The following is a 22,993-nucleotide window of genomic DNA, read 5'->3' as shown; positions in this document are numbered from 1 at the left end:
CGCACTTATTATTTATTAACACCTTTAAAAATTTTAAAAAATAAACACTAACCTTATCGACCTCCCACCATGCAAGATAAAGTTTAGCTTGTCCATTGCCCAACAAAAATGATTCATCTCGTTGATTCTTCAAGTGAACTGCGTGAAAAGCCGTCGGCATTATTGTATATAGCAAATTTTTTTTATTTTTCCTAAGCTTCCTTATTATTAGTAGACGTAACACCCATGCATCGATATGCTGTTTTACAAAAAAATACATATATTAGTGAATTACATTAATTTTTAAACAAATTAATCAAAATCATATATAAGACAAATATAGTCTTACCTCCCCATCCAAATAGCCACTGTCTTCAACCCCTAATAGCACACCCCACCAAGACCGATCAAGCAACAAAAACATTTCATCGTTGAGTTTGTTGATGTCAGTGTAACACCCTTGGCTCCGCTCATGTAGATAAAAATCAACTGCGGTCTTAGCCCAAAGGGTATTATCCACAATTGTTTCCGGTAGTTGTCTCCTCTCCACTTCAGATACCAGAAGGGTACTAGCCGGTAACTCATACGAGAGCCAACTCTCATCCATCATGTCCGGAACCGGTGGGGGTTTCTCAATACTTCGATATATTACCCCATGTGAATCGGGCTCTGGAATGGTGGGAGGGACCTCTTCAACGATGACAGTGGCCTCTTGAACGGTGGGGGGGAATCTTGAGGGAGAATAGGGGCCTCTTGAACGATTGGAGGGGACTCTTGAGGGATGACCGGTGAGTCGGGCTTCTTCTTGCGGAGTCTTCGCACCATTGGGGTGAACGGAGACGTAATAGCACGTCCACGCCGTCTGATGCGTGAACTCCGTCGTGCAAGGAAAACCCGACGTAAAGCATCCACCTTATCGGACCGCTAAAAAAAATTAATACATAAATCAGTAAATAAACAGACATGATATTAAACAAAGACAAATATGTTTCAAACTAGCATTGTATTCACCTAAATCATTATTCTATCATAGTTTACAAAATGCTCAGATAACATTCCAGAAGTAAGCACTTATATAAACATTTAAAAGAACAACATATATAAACATTCCAGAAGAAGAATAGTTTACTTTCGCAACACGAAACTTAAAATCGCAACGCGAAATGACTATCGCAACGCGGAAATGGCTATCGCAATGCGAAATGAAAATCGCAACGACAAAAACGCAACGCGAAATGAAATCGCAACGACAAAATCGCAACGCGAAATGAAATCGCAACGACAAAATCGCAACGCGAAACACAAATCGCATTGCGATTTTCATTTCGCGTTGCGATTTTATCGTTGCGATTTCATTTCGCGTTGCGATTTTGTCGTTGCGATTTTCATTTCGCATTGCGATAGCCATTTCCGCGTTGCGATAGTCATTTTCGTGTTGCGAAAGTAAACTATTATTCTTCTACAAATTGAAACTTGAATGGATTGCATTACTTCAACCAAAAGACAAAAACAAAACCAAAAACAAATACTAACAAAAACATATTGGCAACAACCGAATGAATTACGAGTATGAAAAATCTTAAACTTACCTCGTTGCGTAGAGTATGAACCTCATTCTGCAACGATGCTACCATCTCACGTAGAGCGGCTACCTCACCGCGTAATGTAGACACCTCAACACGCCATGCACCATCGTCTTTGCGTAAAGTACCGACCTCCTCACGCAAGGCATTGACCTCATCACGTAACTCCCCTAACTCATCCCGTTGAGGTGGAGGTGGAGAACAGGGAGATAAACGTCGTGACATCTTTGCCGGTCGCCTATCTTGCGGTGATGGTGGAGAAGAGGCTCGATGATGTGAAAGAATAGGTGATGGCTGTCGTTGTGGAGGTGTATAGCCGGGTCGATCAGATGATGGCTCTAGGTGAGGTGATAGCTCTGGGCGAGGTGACGGCTCCCGAAGTGGAGGCTGCTCATCAACCGTTCCATCAAAAAAACGCTTACTAGCTTGCCACCAATCAGTGGCAAGCTCAGCTTCCGTGGGTGTCAGCCTCTGTAGAGGAGTATTGGCCTCCTAACAATATAAAAGCTTAAACAAAGTTAAATGTGTACTAGTAATAACTTGTTTATAAACATATGGTAGTATTTATGTTAACTTACATTATTTATTGTCGTATACCGTAGTAAATCTTCTCATTGCAAGGTTCATTTCCTCTTCCAGGAAATAGCCTTGGGAATATTATTTGAAGTTTTTATTGCATATGTCTTCATGGCGGGAAAGGCCTCAAATATCCAAATCTACAAACAATATAATAACAAACATTAGTAATTGTTAAATAATTACTTATAATTTTGGAAACATTATATAAAAATTCTTACCTTAAAGGCCCAAATAAAGCCTGTCAAAGTGTATTTGGAACCATCGCCATGCAAACTTTTTCGATCATCCAAGGCAGACGATAACTTATTCCATGTAGCTTTCCATAAATACGAGCCCCACGGAAACAGGTTCCACGCATTTAGGTCTTCTACCAATTTGATTAGATCATTTGGAATAGGTTGTCTGGCCTCTCTGCCTAAAAAGCCGGCATGCAAAAGAATTAGAAGGCATACTCGGACAACGTCGACGTCATCCATCCGAGTAAAACCATCTTTATTATTCATAAATCTTGTCAGGTCTTCTACGTGTAGACTCGGCCTCTCCAGCTCAGGAAAAACCCGGGATAGCCATGATGGGCGGGTAATGTGTCTAGTGTACCGACCTACATCATCGTGTCCGAAGCGTAGACCGGTGATTAAGCAAAACTCCTCCCGCCCAAAACACGTATACGCCGGTGGAAAATCAAACCATATCTCTTCATCACGACGTTGTATAGTCTCTGGTAGATCTCTAGTCATGGTTTGAAGAAACAGGTGTGTCAACATCGCATCTCCACCGGGATGTTGTACTTTCAGCCATGGCCCGAAGCATGTATCATCAAACATTTTTCTTTGTGCAGGTGAAAGCTTCGACGCAATTGTTTTGGCCAGGCTGACTTTATTTCTCAAGGTCAATTGAGCCGAATAAAAGTTCTACAAAAACAATAAACATACTAAATTAGATATACCAAAAACTACACTGTGAAGATATACCAAAAACAATAATAAACATAAATAGTAGTAGTTTATTCTTCAAACTTAAATATGCAACACTGTGAATTTCGTATTTGTCTTTGTTTTTTGGTTGAAGTAATGCAATTCATTCAAGTTTCAATTTGCAGAAGAAGAATAGTTTCTGAAAATGAAAATCGCAACACGAAAATGACTATCGCAACGAGAGAATCGCAACGCGAAACTAAAATCGCGTTGCGATTTGCATTTCGCGTTGCGATTCTTGGTTGATTTAATAAGCAATCTAAGTGAAATGGTTAATCTATTATTGAAATTACCAGTAAACCTATCATCAATTTCAATATGAAAAACCTAATAATAATGCAAAAATTTTAAAAAGAAAATAATTAAAAAAACTAACCCTCGTTGGTTGATTTGGTTGATTTTCCATTTCTGATTGTTAGGGTGGCTCTGAGAGATTTAGATAGACGGATTTCGCCGGAGATGGGGACGGATTTCGTCGGAGATGGGTGAGAGAGTGAGAGATGGAGATGGGACTGAGTTGTGATTTTAGGTTTTAGGTTATGAGTTGCGATTACGGGATATACTGTGGACAGTTCAGTGTTCCAATATATTTATATTCATGTTTGGAATTTAAAAATAAAATACTTGGCCAGGATACTAATGGCGCTTTGAAAATCGCATTGCGATTATGTATTATCGCGTTGCGAAAGTCAGTATCGCGTTGCGAAAGTAAGTATCTCGTTGCGATTTTTTATTATCGCATTGCGATAGTCAGTATCGCATTGCGATTTTCTCAATTCGCGTTGCGATTTACTTATTCGCATTGCGAATTTCCCAATTCGCGTTGCGATTTACTTATTCGCATTGCGAATTGGGAAAATCGCAACGATACTGTAGACCATCGCAACGCGATTTTCAACTATCGCATTGCGAAAATGCAACGCATATTTGCGATAATGGAGATCGCGTTGCGAATTAGCGATCGCATTGCGATTTTGTTGGTCATTTTGGCAAATCCGGAAAAAGTTGATTAAAATCGTATATTATATGGGATTTTTGGTCACTGAGGTTATTTTCTCTATTATTATTATTATCAAAGCTAACTTTACAAATAGTGACAGAAGATCTGCCCCCAAAAGAAAACAAACAAACAAATCGTGACGGAAGAAAGCCTAATTCCATTGCACACACTGGGAAAAATCTAAAACTGATGCCCCTTCCCTACTCTCAACTTCTCTGACATGAATATAATGAAAAAAAATGATCTAAGTGGGAATAAGATTAAGAAAATTGACCTCTCTGTAAGATAATCTAAGATTTCCACAATCCACAAGGCAGGCAGCACAATTTTCCAATTTGTAGAAAGAACCACTGTAAAGGGTTTGGATTATCATTTCCTTCCAACGCTGCAGTAGGCAATGGTAGCTCCAGAGGTAAATGCCGGTGAAATGCATCGACTGCAGCAGCAACACCATCTTCGTTTTCTATCAATTTTGCTAACTCCATTGCATGGGATTTCACCTGCGAGAAATCGTGTTCCATCGAGAAGCTTCAACTTGAATCAAGCAATATTATCAACCGCATATGAAAGGTATGACTCCACATATCAGAAACATGTTCAGTGGATGAATCCGATCCAATGGAGTAAGCTGAACATGTGAAGCCTTTCTAATAACAGAGCAAAGAAGGCATCTTGGAGTAAGCTAATTCAAGTCATCACTCAAATGGATTAAAAAGAAAAGTCACTTCCAAAGCCATTTGTTTTATGATTTTTCACCATAAATAAAAACGGCACTTTTAAACGCTGTCGTTCTGTGCGTATTCCTTCAGATTCGAACTTGCCTTTACCGAGTTGGGCAAAGGCAAGTTCAATTGCCATGAAACATTTCACTTCATTTCATTTAGCTTTTCAACTCTCATATTTTTCAGGAAACAATAAAGTGTGCATTAAAAGATGTAGATGAGAAATTACCAAAAACAAAGATAAAGAAACATTACAGCGGTCTAATGCTCAATATATTCCTCGGTTTTTGTGAAAATTATTCTGGCCAAAAGTTGAAATGTTCTAATGAGAGTAGTCTTTAAGCAAAGGCTATTAAATTAAAGGTTATATTTCGAAAGCAGTATACGAGTAACAACGTAGAATTAGATGCTTGCCAAAATAGTATGTTTAAAGGTTTTAAATGAGAAATTTTGAGGGTAAAAATAACTATTCTCATATATCCTAAAATATTACAACTTTTTGGCAATAAAATATTATAGAATAATTACCTTAGCATCCATCAACTACATATATGGGGAGATGATTCTACACGGATGGTGTAATCAATTAGATAAGTGCTTGATAATGCAATGAATCAGATTAATTTAGGCAAACAAAAGTTACTTGAGTTACCTCTGGCTGGAGCATGAATCTGATAGCATTTGAAAGCTTCTCAACACTGAGCTCTGATATTGGTATTGGTGCAGGTCCAAGCCCTCTCTGATGTACTCTATCACCCCAAAAGAACTGATCTCCAAAGAACGGCACTATGGTCGTTGGACACTAATAATTCAAAATTTGTCATTAACACAATTTAAATTACAAATACATAAGATCCTATAAGAAGATTAAATTTGATAGCTTTGAAACAAGGTATCACTCAATCACGTATATTAAGAACTAGAGAAGTTATAATTGAAACAAAAAACAAATACATGAACAAAACTAGAAGTGCAATAAAACATTGTTTATAACAAAAGAAAAGTAAAAGAAAATATTACCCCAGCTTTAAGTCCAGTGGCCGTAGTTCCAGCACCACCATGATGCACCTGCATATTTATGGAACCATTTTTAACAGATGCAAAATAATTATCGAAAAGATTATGAACCCTTCATCATTGGACACACTTGCTAATTTCAGGTGATCTTATCAGATATCTGGTAGTTTTTTCAATTCCCACAAAATCATATTGCAATTGTTAACACCTAAGCATGCCAAAGAATCCCTTCAAAGTAAGCTAACATAGAGTCGAACTAATTAAGTACTTACCATGGCTGAACATTGAGGAAACAACCAATCATGAGGGCAGTCTTCCAGAAGGAAAATATTCTCAGTAACTTCTGCAACTGCAGGACAAATAAAACATAAGAAAAATCCTCTTGTCGTTCTGAATACTAGTGCATGTCCCATAATATATAGGGCTAATTACAACCTCCACAGATAAGCGCACTTATAAGAACATAGCATTCATTTATCAACATGTTTATCTAAATAATGATTATTATTTAATATCAAGTTTCAATTAATTTGATTGAAGGTAATGACAAAATTCAACCGGTCTTACATTGAAAAAGTAAACAATAAGATCAAAACCGAAATAACAACATACCATAAAAATATGTGAAATCACAACAAAATAGAATACCTTCTATAACCAGAAATGAGCTCTTAAGACATTAAGGTGAGGATAACAGAACAGTATGCAAAAGTTACTTACAGTGCCCTAGATCTCCCCAACCCCGGTCAATTATTCCTCTTTGTCCTGTATCATTTAATGCCTCCAAAATAACATCTGTTGTTTTCTTGGAGTCATCAAGAGGCTTCACATGCAATAATAGATAATTTTCAGGAGAAGTAAAAAGTGTGCATCAGTAAAAGAATCCTCATTGACTTCAACCTCAAGAAAATGATTTTGATATGTCTTCTATTTTAGTTCAGCCCCGCCCTCTTTCAATTGTATTAACTTAAGAAATTCAGGATCTCTATCAACAAAGTGAGCTTAATATCATACACAAATTAGAAACTGAACCAACCCTACATACTTGATACATAGTTCATCAATTCTTAGAATTTGCATCTAAGATATTATATCCAATCCCCATACTAGTCAAAGTCCAACAAATAGAATGTAAAGCTCATCTAAGCATCTTTCCTTTAAATTATTAGGCAGGATGCCAGTGCATATGCACACACACACTTTTCGAGATAAAATGCTTGGAAAACATGGCATAGATCTCATAACTCATTTAAAGGAAAAGAAAAGATAGATCATAAAATTTACTTCAAACATCGATTTAGAGAGATATCATACCATGCTTCCAAATCCGATATATATGGGTTGTGGTCCTTTTTGAATCCACTGCACAAACTCTTCTCGAGGATGATACTTTGACCCCAAGTTCAAAAAACAGTAACCAACAACATCAACCAAAGGACCCCAATCTGCAAAATATTTCATAATTAAGCTACAAGATCCTTAAAAAATATCAGAATGAATGGCGTTCCAACAATAGAAGAAAGTTATTATATCCACCACATCAAATAAAGATGAAAAAACTTGTTTAAAAGAACATTAAAAAAGGAATTCTTTTAGAATGACTAACAATAGAAAGAAGTATATAAGTAGAGCACAGATAGAAGAAAAAAGAAACCATCAACCGCAGATACAGGTTGCTACATAACCATACTGAAGTGTAATAAAAGGAAAGAGAGAGAAGAAATTCCTAAATACACTTTGTTGATTCAAGTATTTCTTATCCTTGGAATGTATCATCATTTAAGGAGAAAATTCATTTAAAAAGCACATGTAACATCACTACCTTTTGGTTTAGGCACAAGATGAGAACTTCACATGTAGCCAGTTGGCAAATGAGATATTGATCCATTATATGTACTGAAGTATGCGATAGGAGCAAGTTTCAACTTCTTTTTTCTGAAATCATTAATATATCCCCTTATGCCCCACCATATCAGTAAGTCCACAACTATATAGGAAAGCTGAATCCAACAAGGAGAGATGGACAGGTTCATCATTGCAAGTTGTCCAACAGTTAGTTCATATGAAAAAAGGAAAAGAAAAGTAAGCCCACAACCAAGAACTTACCCAGTAACCAGCACTCTGAGGTACATGTGCCAGTGGATGAGGAAATTCATATGTTGGCCTGCCTATTCAAAACAGAAGTGAGAAATAACCTCACATATTTTTCCTTAAATTTTTACACATTTTCTAATAATCAATGTATATGAGAAAGTACCCTCCCCCTCCCTGAAAATGATAGAATTCAATTATATTATATTTAGAGAAAGGATATAGAAGACGAATAAAAAAAGAAGAGCCAACTCACGTCCAAGGCATGGTGAAGAATATGTGAAGGGGAACACTGAGGGCCTCTGCAACATGAGAATGTCCTGCATTCAGAAGATACCTTAGAGATGAGCAGTTGCACCTTACGAAATAAGGTGATATCAAAATTTGAATATAATAATTAACATTGTTTGGTATTGAAAGAAAATACCATATGGACTCACCATAAGCTGGCGGGTTTGCAATGATTGCTTGTGCTTTGAATGGCATGCCTGTTTCTATATCAGGCTCTGTGCATGCAGGAAGAAGAGATTCAATAATTGACTTCAGCTGCTTTCTCTATGTTGATATTTCTCCAGGTCCAGATGGGATCAAGCCTTTATTTCTGGCCATATCTACCATACACAATCATTCTAATGTATTAATATTATACAAACAACTTAAAGAATAGTAAACAAAAGAAAGAGAAAAACTATAATAATCACAGCAACGTCATAAAATGAAACATGTTCAGAATTGTTATGATCAAGCCAGGCACTCAAAACCAAGTAGAGTTCTGAGAAATTAGATTCTGATACAAGCTCAAGGTAAACAACAAGCTGTATCAGCTTTGAATGTTCGTCTAGAAAACTATGGCTTAGTTAGGATTGGGGAGAAGTGGTAGAAACTGAAGCAAAAGGATGGGAGCGCTAAGCATTCTATCGTTGAAAAATACTTTAATCTAAACGAAGGTTCTGGAGGTGCACACTTATCCCTCAAAAGTCTCCAAACCTTCACCTTCTTCACTTAAAACCTCCAGAATGGAGGGATTTGGAGGGGGGCGTTGAAATAATTATTATTGTTACAATACATGCAAAATTACCCTTACTTTGACATTCCGTCATGAAATATAGGAGATTATATCTTCTCATTTCTACTCCTTAGCTAAATAAGGTTGGTGAGCTCGACGAGATACCCCTTCCTTTCCTTTTCCTCTTCTTTAAAGCAATTCAGACAAGAGGATACTTAGCCTCTCCTCTTAGCCAAATAAGGTTAATGAGCTTGATGAGATACCCCTTCCTGTCCTTTTCCTCTTCTTTAAAGCAATTCAAACAAGGGGATACTTAGCCTCTCCTTCTCTTCCTCTTACAGTTTCTAGACACAATCTTTTATCAATTAAATGAAGTTAAGCAGGCAAAAAAGATGTCTTATTTCAGGCAAATGTTCCATATTAGTTTGACAAGGAGGGATTCATGTTCGAAAGCCATTACCAACATAAATACGATAAATAGAAAGAGTTTCCGCGTCAGGAACTTACAGCCAGCCAAAACCAGAGGATAAAAGTCTATGTCAGCCAACTTTACAAAGTTGCGGAAGTTAGCATGAGTTGCCAACCTAACAAGATGTCCAAACTCCTGAAATAGGAAGTAAACAATCTTCAAATTTAAAATAAATAAATAAATAAAATGATGGAATATGGAAGAAATTAAGGATATGTAATCTGATGAGATGTCTGTGCAGATAAACTATGATATGGATCAACCGTTCTGGTTTTGCATGTAGGTTTTATTAGGCCATAAGAACATTGGGTTTCATAAGCACGGTATAGGTTCATGTTCTATTGACTCACAGGTGCATTCTACATATTTAGTTGTGAAGGAAGTTAATTCTTTCTAATCATATAGCATAAATCCGATTCTAAAACTAAGAAATACATAGAAAAAGGAATACCTTAAGAAATCAGTGCAATAAGGTGAATCAACAAATGATGCTAAACATACCTGAAGTCCCTTGGCCATAGCCACAAAAGGTTGTACATCTCCTCTTGTTCCAACCACAAGGATGGCAATATTCAACCTCGGTATAGATTTATTAGTTTTAAAGAACAAAGTATCATTAAGATCAAAGGGCTCCCGTTCAAAAGAGGAAAGTTCTAACAATTCTGAAGCTACGGGTGAATGTTTAGATAGATCAACTTCTACTGTCCCATCATTTTGGATCCTAATAAGGTTAACAATGAGATTTTTCTGCAGAATGAATACTAAATGGGAGACTTGTGAACAACAAAAATGAACGAGTGTCACAACTCACAAGCCACAGATAGAACATATAGGACAAGGCAAAAAGGACAAACCCATCGTGTAAGTCTCTCAATCACCTGAAAGAAGGATCGCTTCATCAATAAATCAAATTGCAAAGTTTAACATAACTAAATGCTAAATAGTTTTAAGCTTTCTTGACAAAAAATCCCCTGCCATAATTAACCTAGCTGCTGCTTTCTGGACACATAGCAAAGCAATACAATTGTAAACCAGGATACAGCATCTAACATACATATATACAAAAATCCCAAATATCCATGTTTCCAATTATTTTGAAATGATGTCAATTCATGTATAAGCAGGATAGAAAATGTAAACTTTAGTCAGATAAATGCAACTCAGTTATCTACCTTTTCACGCTCTGAGAGTCTATCTATTTTCAGATCATGCCTTGAAGTTTTCTTCTCTGTCATTGACCCAGAGAGTTTAATCTCATTGGCATCAATTAACAGGTTTTCATGAGCACCAACTGGTGCAGTGATACAATGATCCAGGCCTAAGAGAAAAAATAAATCTGACATCAGGCTATTAAACTTTACACTATGAAAAAGGAAAAGGAATCTCTACTCTTTCAGATCAACTAGCCTAGAATTTAAAAAAAAATCACACTTGCATTTACCCTTGTTTATACTCCATTTCTGTCTCACTAAAGTTCATCAACATATAACTAAAGCTCATTATGTCTTTTATTTTACCCGAAAATAGGGGTATTGCATTTTATTATATTTATTACACAACAAAAGGAAATGGTTTATCAAAATGAATAATGATATTTGTATCCATTTGCATAATTCATAGTTATTCAGTGAAAAATAACTGAAAGAAGGATTCTTTTTGGTTATTTCTTTATATATAAATTTATGTATAACTTGTACTGCTTTCCTTGCAACACATTCAACCAATCTGTAAAGTAAATTAACATCTTCCTTTAGATTTGTAAATTAAGATATTCAGGTACTATTGTTTACTTTCGTATATAACACAAAAATGTCAAGTATGAGGCAAAAGGTTCCATCCTTTAGTTATTACCTATGTCGCCAAATCAGACATAATAAAAAGCAAGTCCCACGGGACATTAGAATAATTAACCATGACATAATGGAATAGAGGCACCATAAAGTTTTATTTTGAATATGAAGATCAATTCTTTGGGGTGTAGATGAGACACTCAGTGAGAAAAAGAAATCAGGATATTGGAAATACTAACCTCTTCCAGGTGTAGAAGAGACAATTCTTCTGTCTGGGAAACCTCTATAACTAATGCCTTCTGCTCTAAACTTTGATTCTGATTCTCTTCATTTTCATAAGACCTTGGAAAGGATTGCACATCAGAAGACTTATATTCCGTTGTCACTGATTCGTCTACTCCATCTGTCTGGTCACATTCCTTAAGCACTTCCATACTTCTGCTTTTACCAAAATTTTCCTCTCGTAAATCTTTCCTTGGATTGTCAATCCCATTGCTCCCCATTCTATACAATGCAAAGCTTAAAGTCCTAATCCCCCAAATGAAACCTTCTAAAATTTACTCCTCAATGTCCAAATACAAGAACTCAGTAAACTAATGCCTCAAGTGTGAAAGAAACAAATTGAAAACTATAAAACCCCACGATGCCTACAACTTCAAATCTTTCAAATTTAGCTGAATGACTAAAAACTTAATCACTAAGGAAATTCAAGTTGACCCAAATACACTAAAAAATCTGCAAACAACAGTTCCCAAATATTAAAATCCTCACAATTTCTAAACCTTCAAGGTGCAAAAAGAAAGAAAGAAAAAACACTGGGAAAATAAACCAAAATGCGAAAAACCCAGAACTATAAAATCCTTAAGCAACATCTCATTAGATCCAGACCCTTGAAAAGACCAAAATTAGTATCCAGAATGACCAATTTATACAAGAAAAAAATAACTAGTAGACGTCCAAGTCCAACGAGAATATAAGAAGGAATCAGTGTCTTGGCTGATATAATGAACAAATTCAAATAACAAACGAAAGGGGGAAAAGTAAACCAACTAATGAAACAAAAGGGACAGAACAAAGCATCAACCAGTCAAATTAACAAAACCGTTGAACTTTAGGTGAAAAAGAATCACAAACCACTCTCCGGCAGTGAATCAATGTATTCTAAACAGATATTAAGGAGAATTTCAAGTTTTCGAGCACCATATTAGATAACTCAATAGAAAAATACATATATAGTTGCTGTAAAAAGAAAGGTAGGGTAGATATATTTGCATTAAATGAAGAAAAGCGAATCGCTACTCTGTAATCAGTACTCACCTCCAATGGGAATATCTGTTCATATTCTCAAAAACATATATATTTGGAAATTAGCCTTATAAAAAGAGAGAACTCAAAGTTGCGGGGTTTGGCGGTTTAAAGGTACGATGTTTTTTTATTGACGATCATGTTTTTGAAGGCAGACACTGTTTGTTCAAGAAGAAGAAACTTCAGTGTGCCTACTCTCAATTTCCCTAACAAACCAAGAAATTAACTTGGATTAAGGTTTAAAACAACCAAATACGAGTAATTAAGTACTGGATTTTGTTGCTGTAAAAAAAATTGAATTTGTTGCACATTTAATTTTAGTAATTGTTTTTAGAATTTTAAGACGTTAAATTTAAATCATTCGGTATATTTTTTTCATTTGTAGAGGTTTTGAAACTTATATTAGATGTGATAATATAAATATTTTTAAGAGAAAGACCGAAAATGTCTTATAATATACGATTTTAACTATTTTTTTTTGGATTTACGAAAATGACCAACAAATTCGCAACGCGAACTCCAATTTCGCAACTCAGTTTTGAAATTCGCAACTCGAATTTCTTTTCCGCAACGCGAATTTGTATTTTGCAACACAGAAGCCAAATTCGCAAAGCGCGTTTATTTTCGCAACGCGAATTTTTTTTTCGAATTCTAAACACAATATTAATTTCGCAACACAAATGTAAACAGTATAATCGCAACTCATAACCTAAAACACTAAATCACAACTCAGTCTCATCTTCATCTTTCACTTTCAACGGCGATATCCGTCCCCATCTTCGGCGAAATCCATCCCCATTATCCGGCGTCCCCCCTCTATCTACATCTCTCAGAGCCACCCTCACAACCATTCACGGCCACAAATAAAAAATTAACCAGCGAGGGTTAGTTTTTTTAATTATTTTTATTTTGAAATATTTGTATTATTATTAGATTTTTCATATTTAAATTGATGATAAATTTACTGGTAATTTCAATATATAGATTAACCATTTCACTTAGATTGCTTAGTAAATTCATTCGGTTGTTGCCAATACTGCTAAATTGTTTAGTCTTTAACCCTGTGAAGTTAGTAATGTCTTTGTTTTGTCTTTTGGTTGAAGTAATGTAATTCATTCAAGTTTCAATTTGCAGAAGAATAGTTTTTGAAACTTAAATTCGCAACACGAGAATCGCAATACGAAAATGAAAATCGCGTTGCGATTTTCACTTTCGTGTTGCGAATTTAAGTTTCAGAAACTACTCTTCTTCTGCAAATTGAAACTTGAATGAATTGCATTACTTCAACCAAAAAACAAAGACAAATACTAACTTCACAGTGTTGCGAATTTAAGTTTCAAGAATAAACTACTACTCTTTTATTGTCCTTGAACCTGCACTAAACCTATATGTTGTCCTTTTAAATGTTTATATAAGTGCTTACTTCTAGAATGTTATATGATGCATTTTGTGAACTATGATAGAATAATGACTTGGGTGAATACCGTGCTAGTTTGAAACATATTTGGCTTTGTTTTCACTGTTTAATAACATGTCTGTTTATAGTGTATGTTTTTTGTATATCTAATTTGGTATGTTATTATTGTTTTTGTTAGGAATTGTTTTCATCTTCATTGACTTTAAGGAATAAATTAAGCCTAGCCACTACAATTGTGTCGACACTTACACCTGTACAAAGAAAATTGTTTGAGGATACTTGCTTCAGGTCATGGTTGAAAGTACAACATCCAGGTGGAGATGCTATGTTGACCCATTTGTTTCTTCAGACCATAGCTAACGATCTACCCGAGAGGATACAACGTGGTGATGAAGAGATATGGTTTCATTTTCCACCGGCGTATACTTGTTTTGAGCGGGAGGAGTTTTGCTTAATCACTGGTCTACGTTTTGGACACGATGAAGTAGGTCAGTACACTAGTCATATCGCCCGCCCATTATGGTTATTTTGGGTTTTCCTGAGCTGGCGAAGGCGAAGCCCAATTTACACGTCGATGACTTGAAAAGATTACTTATTAAAGATGGTTTTACTCAGATGGATGACCTTAATGTTGTCCGAGTATGCCTTTTATTACATTTGAATGTCGGCTTTTTAGGTAAAGAGGCTAGACAACCTATTTTTGAGGACCTAATATTATTGGTAGAGGACATAAATGCATGGAACGTGTTTCTGTGGGGTTCATATCTATGGAAAGCTACCTAGAAAAAGTTGTCGTCTACCTTTGAGGACTGTCGTAGGTTGCGTGGCCATGGTTCCAAATATACTTTGGTAGGCTTTATTTGGGCCTTTAAGGTAAGAATTTCTATATATTGTTTCCAAAATTATAATTAAATTTAACAATTACTAAAAAATTAATGTTTGTGTATTATATTGTTTGTAGATTTGGATATTTGAGGCTTTTCCCAGCATGCAGACATATGCAAACAAAAAATCAAATGATATTCCTAGGGCTATTACCTGGAGGAGGATTCGGCTGTTGGATTGGGAAGATTTACTACCATATACAACGATGAATGATGTAAGTTAACACAAATACTACCATATATAAATTTGGTTATTACTAGTAGACGTTTGACTTTGTTTGAGTTTTATATTGTTAGGAGGCAAACTATCCATTACAGAGGCTGACACCCACAGAGGCTGAGCTTGCCACTGATTGGTGGCAAGCTAGTAAGCATTTTTTTATGGGACGAATGATGAGCACCCCCCACTTTGAGAGCCATCACCTGATCGAGCCGATTATACACCTCCACACCGAGAGCCATCACCTATTCTATCACATCATCAAGCCTCTTCTCCACCATCACCTCATGATAGGCGACCAGCAAAGATGCCAAGACATTTATCTCCCTGTTCTCCACCTCCACGGGATGAGTTAGGGGAGTTACGTGATGAGGTCAGTGTTTTGCGTGATGAGGTCGGTACTTTACATGACGAAAATGGTGCATGGCATGATGAGGTATGGTCTTTACGTGGTGAGGTAGATGTTTTACGCGATAACAATGGTATTTTACGTGGTGAGGTATCTGCTTTACGTGATAAGGTAACTGTTCTACGTGAGATTGTTTCATTGTTGCAGAATGAGGTTCATACTCTACGCAATAAGGTAAGTTTGTTTAATATTATACTAAAAATGCAAATAACCTTTTTTCAGCATTATTTATTTATTTATTTACTAATTTATGTATTAATTTATTTTTAGCGGCCCGATAAGGTAGATGCTTTACGTCGGGTTTTTCTTGCACGACGGGGTTCACGCATCAGATGTCATGCACTTGCCATTACGTCTCCGTTCACCCCAATAGTTCCAAGACTCCGTAAGAATAAGCCCAATTCACCTGTCATCGTTTAAAAGGCCCCTCCTATCATTCAAGTGGCCCCTCTCATCGTTCAAGAGGCCCCTCCCACCGTTCAAGAGGCCCCTCTCATCGTTCAAGAGGCCCCTCCCACCGATCAAGAGCCCGATTCACATGGTATACTATGTCGACATATTGATAAACCCCCTCACATGCCCGGTATGATGGATGAGATTTGGCTTTCGTATGAGTTACCGGCCAGTACCATTCATCAGCAGGAGAGGAGAATACTACCGGACACAATTATGGATAATACCCTTTGGGCTAAGACCGCAGTTTATTTTTATCTACATGAGCGGAGCCAGGGGTGTTACGCTGACATATGCAAAATCGACGATAGTATGCATTTGTTTCTTGATCGGTCTTGGTGGGGTGTTTTAATAGGGGTTGAAGAGAATGACTATTTCGAATGGGGGGTAAGTCTTATATTCTTCTTATATTGCATTTTGATTATTTTTTCATTCATCAACATCATCCATCTCTTCCATCAATTCCGCAGCCATCTCTATCCTTTATTTATTTCATTTCATTCTTTATTTTCATTACTTATATTATTATCCCCTTTATTAAATTCCATTATTAATCATTATTTTCTTATCTTATTTTGCAGCCCAAACTTATAAATTCAAGGACATCAGTACTTGTCAATCCTAGATCGGGACACAATAAGGCTATCTACTCTCTTCTCACCAAAGTGTTAGTAGATTCGCCTTACATCAAGCGGTAATCAGAGCATAGTTGGATTGACAACAAAAGTGTTATTTGGCGTGCAAAGCAAAAAGAAGTTCAAAAGAAAAAAAGACTCCTTCAACAAAATTGGAGTGCAAAAAGAAAGAAAAAGACAAAAAGAAGAAGAAAAGAAGAAAAGAAAGGAAAAAGAATTCAAAAAGAAAGCAAAGCCAAGGAAAGTGCTCTACCATAGAAAAGTACATCAAAGAGGCCATCTACATTTAGAGAAGATAACCTTATTGTTTCTTGAGAAAGGTTGCAGTAAGTGTTGTTTCTTGAATTGTAAGTCACCTCTTCCTTTCATTTTTCCTTGTCTTCAACCAATTCTTTCTTTCAAATACCTTGAACCTTTTTTTTATTACTTTTCCATTTCTATTCTTTTTCTACCCTAACCTATTTGCAGCCGACGCACACAAGGAAGGAATTAACTTGTTATAATCTTGAGTAAGTTCTTCGAAGGACTTAGCAAGAGAAATTTGAGTGGAAAAAGGCTATTGAGAGAGTGAGATCAGAAGGGGAATTGTTAAAAGCCATAAAATATTCCCGAGAGTAAACACGAGTGTTGAGTGGAGTGATCTTATCTTTTCTTTGGAGTGAACTTGTGAGACTTTGTGAGTGTGCTGGTAAGGTTTATTTTTGTTTTATTTACTAACCATGTCTCAAAGTCCTAAAGGAAATGCAGGTCAACCCAACTTGCAAATGCAAGCACTGATTGGAGAAATGATGAGGATGTTTCGAACAGAATTTGATGCTCTCCATGAGAAACTAGACCAAAGACAAGATCAACCACAAACCAGAAACAATGATACTCCTCGGAGGCAACAACCTCTTCCAGAAGATGATGTCCCAAATCCTTATGATGAAGAAGAACCAGCATTGATACAAGGACCTAGGCGTGCCAATGTTGATGATAATATGAGCAACATCAAAATCAAAATTCCTCAATTCCAAGGAAAGACTGATCCAGAAGCCTATCTTGAATGGGAAATCAAGGTGGAACATGTGTTTAGTTGCCATAACTATTCCGAACTCAAGAAAGTAAGATTGGCAGCTATGGAATTTGTTGATTATGCTTTGATATGGTGGGATCAACTTACTATTACTCGGAGGAGGAATGGAGAGAGACCAATTTCAACATGGCTCGAAATGAAAGGTATCATGCGTAAACGTTTCATTCCTACTCATTATCATCGGGATATGTTTCAGAAATTGCAGAACCTAAAGCAAGGCCAAAGGAGTGTAGAGGATTACTATAAGGAAATGGAAGTGGCAATGATCCGAGTCAATATTGAGGAGGATCGCGAAGCAACCATGGCTAGATTTCTTGCTGGACTCAATCCTGAGATTGCCAACACACTAGAATTGTATCATTACATCGAACTTGATGAAATGGTGCAAATGGCTATGAAAATAGAAAGGCAACTTCGGAGAAGACCTATCTCTCGTACTTCAGTGCCTACATCTTCAAGATGGAGTCCAAACAATAGTTTGAGGAAGTCTACCCCTATTCCTACCAAAGAGAAGGCTGAATCATCAAATGCTTCCCAAATTAATAAAGAGAATCGAGGAAATGAGATCCCTGAACGAACAAGAGACATACGTTGCTTTAAGTGTCTTGGGAGGGGACATATATCCACACAATGTCCCAACCGAAACACCATGTTATTACTTGGAAATGGTGAGATTGAATATGACCATGAAGAAGAAGAAGCTGCACCGACACCAACAGAAGTTGAGGAAAAAACCGAAATTAGTGCTCCGGTAGAAGGTGAAGCCCTAGTGGTCAAGAGAAGTCTAAGTGCTCAAATAGTAGAAGACGATGCACAAAGGGAAAACATCTTTCATACCCGCTGCCATGTGAATGAAAAGGTGTGTTTCATGATCATAGACGGTGGAAGTTGTACTAATGTTGCCAGTACCATCATGGTGGAGAAATTGGGATTGCAAACGTTGAAACATCCAAATCCCTACAAATTACAATGGTTAAATGAACGAGGAGAACTTAATGTCAACAAACAGGTGATGGTTCCTTTCTCCATTGGTAAGTACAAGGACGAGGTTATGTGCGATGTTGTTCCTATGCATGCTAGTCATTTACTCATTGGAAGACCATGGCAATATGATAGGAGGACCATTCATGATTGTTTTACTAATCAGTATTCATTCAACCATGGAGGGAAGAAGATCATCCTAACACCTTTGACGCCTAAACAAGTCCAAGTTGATCAAATCAAGATGAAACAAAGTGTTGAGGCCATGAGGAAAGGAAAATCGAAGTTAAACCAGGAAGAAAACATTCCAAAAACAAGTGCTTATACCTCTAAGTGCTTGTCACAAAGATGCCTATTAACAAGATGCAAAGTTGATGCTGATTTTTCTAACCTTAACCAAACAAAAGTTTCCTTTGATTTGTAGGATGAACCAAGCAACACAATCCATCAATTTGGTAAACTAAACGATGTGATCTTTCAAGAACCAAAAGGTGCGACTATTGAAGAAAAAAGAATGGTAACTCTTCATCCAAAGGACGTGACCCATCAAGAATCAAAAGACATGCCTATTGAAAACCAAAGGGAAATGATTTTTCATCCAAAGGGCGTGACTTATGAGGACATCACCATTCCAAGAGTCATCACCTTTCATGAATTAATACAACTATCTATGGAAAGGGGCATGAATTTTGGAATACAAAAGGACATCAACATTCAAAGACAAATGTCTTCAATAGACATGAACTTTGAACCTACATCTTTCAGGAAGTATTTCTTAACTTTAATTTTGTTTGATCACATTCATACTAATGAAAGTTTTATTTCTTTTCAGATCAAGAACTTACAAGGCATTCTTTCAAAAGATATGAATCTTTTTATAAAGGTACTTATCAAATGGAAGGACTCAAGGAAAGGAAGATCTTTCGATTTGAGGACAAATCGATTAAAAGAAGGGGAGGATGATGTGATCCAATTCAGCATCATGATTATCATGGCTATTCCACCCTTACAAGGGAAGAAACTTTCTAACTTTACATACATATATGTTTATTTTATAGTTATTTTCATATATATAATATCTATGGTTATTATAATAACTTAATCATTAATTTATGAGATATAAGTTATTATATACTATAGTCCACATTATTATATACTACATTGTATAAGTTTATATACTTAATTTATTTCTTTATGTTATGCATGTATGCACATTCGGCCAAGACTTGGGAGCTGCATTAGAGCTAAATGGAGCATGAAACAGCAAGGAAACTCACATAGGGATGCTTAAGAGATCATAATGATTCATTGATGAAAAGTTGTTTTGAGGCCGTGAGCTCATAGCTGGATTGAGCTGAAGATTTGAGCTACAAGATGAACTCATTTCAGCTGGGGAGTTGCACCATTATCATCACCACTTAGGACACTTCAAATATGTCCTACGTCAAAATTTGTGAAATCGTACCTTTTCACGAATAGTTGCCACCTCAAGAGGTACCTTTTCACAAGGAGCTGCCCAAACGTTCATCATGTTACAAGTCATCTAAGGCCAGCTCACCACCAGCTCATTCACACCCGAAGTAGCTCAAACATGAAGGGTTACCTTTCTCAAACATTGTGACCTTTCATGAATGATGCTGCCCATGAAGATGCCTTTTCAACAAGGAACACATCGGTGAAGAGATCACGCCTATTGGATGCTTAAATCATCAAGAAACATGAGCTAGAGGCTCCATGTCTATTCGGCCACATCACATGCCATACACATGAGAGCCTTTGGCGCCAAGAATGAAGAGACACACCACCATTCGGCCAAAGGGAGAAAATGGCGCCAAGATGAACCAACATACATATTCGGCCAAGGGAGATGTCTTCCCATCCTTAGCCAAATCATTAAGGCCTTTCATGAAGAGATAGCCGAACCATCACAAGCCCAAGGGACTTATTCATTCATTTCAAGCATTATGTATTTTCCTAGAGACATGTATCTAGCCGAAACATCATGTAACCATTCGGAAAAGCCCTCTCATTTCCTATAAATAGAGTGGCTTGCCATCATTTGTACTCATCTCATCTCATATATAAAATTACTCTTGTGAGTTATTTCTCTTCAAAGTTCTTTGTGAACTTTATCGATTAAACAAGTGTAGTTCCTATACTTGTGGCGTCATTCCTTCCATTTTGATTCCTAAATTCCTTGATTGTTATCTAGTGGGTTGAAGACACTATCACCACCCCTCAAGCAAGTTTGTGAAGACCGGGATTGTGCTTCATAGCATAGTTTCCTCTTTGGCGTGTTTGAGATACAACATCACCACCATTACCATTTCATCATCAACATCATCCATCTCTTCCATCAATTCCGCAGCCATCTCTATCCTTTATTTATTTCATTTCATTCTTTATTTTCATTACTTATATTATTATCCCCTTTATTAAATTCCATTATTAATCATTATTTTCTTATCTTATTTTGCAGCCCAAACTTATAAATTCAAGGACATCAGTACTTGTCAATCCTAGATCGGGACACAATAAGGCTATCTACTCTCTTCTCACCAAAGTGTTAGTAGATTCGCCTTACATCAAGTTTACACTGTCTACACCACCATCGATTGACGTCTTTTAACTTTTTTAACAAACTTTCTTCTTTGGAGGTATTTTTATTTCTATTGGTTTAGTTGTTTTTTTCCCAAATATTTTCTCTTTTATTTTAATTGTTTGAAAAATTAGATCTTGCTACGGGAAATCACTTGCAAAAGCCTCGATTCCAGCTTATTGGGGTAGATAGATTTCTTTGGGCTTTGGATGCAATTTTAATAGCTTTTTTTTTTTTGCTTAAATTTTGGTTTGGTACTTTGGTTTGGTACTTTGGTTTCAACTTTTTTTTGTTGTTGTCAATTTATTATTTATTATTTATTATTTACGTTACATATTATTTGCGTTATATATAACTTAATAAATTATTTATTATTTATTGTATAATATTACTTATTATTGAAAAATAAATTAATGTGTCGAGTAAAAAGATATAATATAAACAAATTCTTATACATTAAAAATTTTAAAAATAAATTGAATCAAATTTGGTGACCAAAACGTAACAAAAACTTAAGTTTAGTGATGATTTTGAAGAAAAAAAGTTAAGCAACTAGTGGAGCGACTAAATATGTAATTTACCCGTGTGTTTTTTTACGAATTTAACAATTTGGGGCAAATGAGGTAACGATTTATACTTTAGGGAGCAAAATGTCTCAAAAAATACTTTAAGGGGCAACTCGGTAAAAAGAGTATAGTTTAAGGGTCAATGGTGCATTTCAACCTTTAAAATATACTTAAATTTTTATTATTTCATTAATTATTTTTATATTAACAGTGATTTTTTTTCACGAGTGATTTTAATTTACTTTCATATTCTTTTGTGGACTAAAATCAATTAGAATGAGAAAATTTATTATTAATATATCAAATAATACTTTATTTTATTAACCTAATAGTAAACATCCTAATAAAAATTTAAAAACAAGAATTAAAATTAATAATTTGGGGGGTTTTATTTAAATTATAATCCTCTTTGCATTTGTAAGTCTAATTAGTATCTAATAATTCAATAACTTATAGAGTAAGTAATCAAAATTTCTCAATTTATATCTCCATTTTCTCTTAAGTTGTAGATTCAATACCTACTAAATGTAAAATTCCCCTCTCTCTCTCTCTAGATAAAAAATAGTGTTAATAAATTATTTAAATTTATATTATTTTAAATATTAATAAAATAATTATATTGATCAAATTAATATAATAAATTTACTAAGAAGGTTCTTAGTACCAATGATGATTCCAAAAAATCACGTAGTTCCAGGTACACTTGGAGACTTGGATTATTAAGAGAGTGATCGCATCATGAAAATTTATCATCTTTTAAATTAATATATATTTAAAATTATTTTTCAAAACAATATTTCTTTTAATTATATAAATATAAAGTGAAAATATAAAATATATCCAATCAATCATACTTTTAAAAGACACATTTCAATAAATATATCTTAACATTATATATATAATCGACGAATGACAATAAAAAAACACATTTAATTAATCAATTTTTAGATTTTTAAAAAATAAAATTATATGGATAAATGTCATTATTTGATTACATGAATATAAAAAAATATGATTGATATTAATTTATATAAGTATAATTGAAGTATTAATTTTTTTTATTAATATGGGATGTAAAAATTAAAGACTTTTTCTTCAATTTTTTTCTCATATGATCTCTACTATATATACATTACATTATAGTAAATTCACGTCATATTCTATTATTGAATCTTATTTGACCAAAATTTATTATTAAAATATAAATTATGTTCAAGTCAATTAAAATTAAATATTTTG

The 22,993-nt window shown here is 35.3% G+C and overlaps 1 pseudogene; it reads right to left on the bottom strand.

Annotated features, from left to right (window-relative positions):
- Positions 1 to 4,325: 4,325 nt before the first annotated feature.
- LOC120130037 lies at positions 4,326 to 12,432 on the bottom strand (annotated as a pseudogene).
- Positions 12,433 to 22,993: the final 10,561 nt, after the last annotated feature.

Source organism: Hibiscus syriacus, unplaced genomic scaffold (assembly GCF_006381635.1).
Source record: "Hibiscus syriacus cultivar Baekdansim isolate YM2019G1 unplaced genomic scaffold, ASM638163v2 tig00110505_pilon, whole genome shotgun sequence".
In the NCBI taxonomy this organism is placed as follows: domain Eukaryota; kingdom Viridiplantae; phylum Streptophyta; class Magnoliopsida; order Malvales; family Malvaceae; genus Hibiscus; species Hibiscus syriacus.
Note: the sequence above shows the minus strand (reverse complement) of the source record. Positions and strands in the feature narration are given on the sequence as shown.